The following is a 3120-nucleotide window of genomic DNA, read 5'->3' as shown; positions in this document are numbered from 1 at the left end:
GGGCCGACCTCCCGGGCCCCAGAGAGGCTCGTCTCCGCCGCGGAAGCCGCCCGCCGCCCGCGCCGAAGGCCCCCGGGCCCGCCCGGCCTCCGGGCAGGGCACCGGGGAGAAGTAGGAATCGTGGCCGGGCTCCTGGAACTCCTGCCCGGCCTGCCCCGCGCATGCATGCCGGGTTCTCCGGCCGCGCCGTGCAGGTTCTTCCGCCCCTCGCCGGGGTAGCCGGGCTCCAACCGCTGGGCCCCGCAGCCTGGAAGGGGCCCTGGGAGTCGCCGCCGGCCTGCACGCCCGCCGTGCAGTCGACCGGGTCGAAGCCGGAATCGCGGCCGGGTTCCTGGAACTCTCGCCCGGCCTGCCCGCCCGGCCCGCCCCCCGGGCCGGAGCGCCAGTCGACATGGAGCCAAACTCGGGGTTGACCCTCGCCTGCAGCACGGTCCGGCCCCGGAGGTTCCTCCGTCCGAGCTCCTGGAACCCAAGATGGGCATCTAGGGTCCCGAAACCCGTGTCCTCGAAAATCTCCGCGAACCTTTCCTGGCAATATTGCAGATGCGGCACCCGGCCCAGCCACCGGGACGAACCGCCGAAAGTGTCCGGCCTCCTGGAGCGAAGGCCCGGGCAAGGCCCGTTTGAAAAACCTCATACGGACTTCCAGGGCCGGAGCCCCGGCGCCAGGTCGACCGCGGGCCTCCCTCCCGGGGCCCAGCACGGCTCGTCTCCCCCGCGGGAGCAGCCCGCCGCCCTCGCCGAAGGCCCCCGGACCTGCCCGGCCTCCGGGCAGGGCACCGGGGAGAAGCCGGAATCGCGGCCGGGCTCCTGGAACTCTCGCCCGGCCAAGCCGCTCGGCCCGCCCCTGGGCCGGAGCTCCAGTCGACATGGAGCCAAACTCGCGGTTGAACCTCTCCTGCAGCACGGTCCGGCCCCGGAGGTTCCTCCGTCCGAGCTCCTGGAACCCAAGATGGGCATCTAGGGTCCCGAAACCCGTGTCCCCGAAAATCTCCGCGGACCTTTCTCGGCAATATTGTAGATGCGGCACCCGGCCCAGCCGCCGGGAGCAACCGCCGAAAGTGTCCGGCCTCCTGGAGCGAAGGCCCGGGCACGGCCCGTTTGAAAATCCTCATACGGACTTCCAGGGCCGGAGCTCGGGAGCCAGGTCGACCCCGGGCCTCCCTCCCGGGCGTTAGGGCGGCTCGTCTCCCCCGCGGGAGCAGCCCGCTGCCCGCGCCGAAGGCCCCCGGACCCGCCCGGCCTCCGGGCAGGGCACCGGGGAGAAGCCGGAATCGCGGCCGGGCTCCTGGAACTCTCGCCCGGCCAAGCCGCTCGGCCCGCCCCTGGGCCGGAGCTCCAGTCGACATGGAGCCAAACTCGCGGTTGAACCCCTCCTGCAGCACGGTCCGGCCCCGGAGGTTCCTCCGTCCGAGCTCCTGGAACCCAAGATGGGCATCTAGGGTCCCGGAAACCGTGTCCCCGAAAATCTCCGCGGACCTTTCTCGGCAATATTGTAGATGCGGCACCCGGCCCAGCCACCGGGACGAACCGCCGAAAGTGTCCGCCCTCCTGGAGCGAAGGCCCGGGCACGGCCCGTTTGAAAAACCTCATACGGACTTCCGGAGCCCGAGCCCCGGCGCCAGGTCGACCCAGGGCCAACCTCCCGGGCCCCAGAGAGGCTCGTCTCCCCCGCGGGAGCAGCCCGCCGCCCGCGCCGAAGGCCCCCGGACCTGCCCGGCCTCCGGGCAGGGCACCGGGGAGAAGCCGGAATCGCGGCCGGGTTCCTGGAACTCTCGCCCGGCCCGCCCCTGGGCCGGAGCTCCAGTCGACATGGAGCCAAACCCGGGGTTGACCCCCTCCTGCAGCACGGTCCGGTCCCGGAGGTACCCCTGCCCGACCTCCTGGAACCCAAGATGGGCAACTAGGGTCCCGAAAAGCGTGTCCCCGAAAATCTCCGCGGACCTTTCCTGGCAATATTGTAGATGCGGCACCCGGCCCAGCCACCGGGGGCAACCGCCGAAAGTGTCCGCCCTCCTGGAGCGAAGGCCCGGGCACGGCCCGTTTGAAAAACCTCATCGGGACTTCCAGGGCCGGAGCCCCGGCGCCAGGTCGACCCCGGGCCTCCCTCCCGGGGCCCAGCACGGCTCGTCTCCCCCGCGGGAGCATCCCGCCGCCCGCGCCGAAGGCCCCCGGACCTGCCCGGCCTCCGGGCAGGGCACCGGGGAGAAGTCGGAATCGCGGCCGGGCTCCTGGAACTCCCGCCCGGCCTGCCCCGCGGAGTCCTGCCCGGGCTCCCGCCGCCTTGGCCCGGGACGACCACCCCTCGGCGGGGTGCCTCGGCTCCGACCCCGGAGGCCCGGGTCCCTGCCGGGGCCCTTGGACCCGCCCCCCGGGCTGCCCTTCCACGGAGCCCTTGACCGGGACGAGATCGGAATTGTGGCCGAGCTCCTGGAACTCTCGCCCGGCCTGACCGCCTTCTCCGGCCCTTTTCCGGTTTTCCCCGTTGACCTGGCTCCAAACTCGGGTTTGGCCCCTCAGCACGGCAGGGTTCTGCCCCGAAGATCCCTCTGACCGGCTTTCTGGAACCGAACATGGGCATTGAGGGTCCTTAAAAACGTGTTCTCGAAAATCTCCGCGAACGTTTCTTGGCTATATTGTAGATGCGGCACCCGGCCCAGCCACCGGGACGAACCGCCGAAAGTGTCCGCCCTCCTGGATCGAAGGCCCGGGCAAGGCCCGTTTCAAAAACCTCATACGGACTTCCGTGGGGGGGGCGGGCACCAGGTCAACCCCACGTATGCCTATGGGGATTTTCGCTCCCCAGGTCAACCCCATGGATGCCTATCGGGATTTTCGCTCCCCAGGTCAACCCCATGGATGCCTATGGGCTTTTTCGGTCCCCAGCTCCACCCCAAGTATTCCTAGGGGCTTTTTCGCTCCCCAGCTCCACCCCATTTATTCCTATGGGGATTTTCAGTCCCCAGGTCAACCCCAAGTATTCCTAGGGGCTTTTTCGCTCCCCAGCTCCCCCCCCATGTATTCCTAAGGGCTTTTTCGGTCCCCAGCTCCACCCCAAGTATTCCTAGGGGTTTTTTCGCTCCCCAGCTCCACCCCATGTATTCCTAGGGGCTTTTCCGC

The sequence above is a fragment of the Alligator mississippiensis genome, unplaced genomic scaffold (assembly GCF_030867095.1).
Source record: "Alligator mississippiensis isolate rAllMis1 unplaced genomic scaffold, rAllMis1 scaffold_20, whole genome shotgun sequence".
NCBI lineage: Eukaryota > Metazoa > Chordata > Crocodylia > Alligatoridae > Alligator > Alligator mississippiensis.
The sequence above is the reverse complement of the archived record's forward strand: the minus strand, read 5'-3'. Positions refer to the sequence as shown.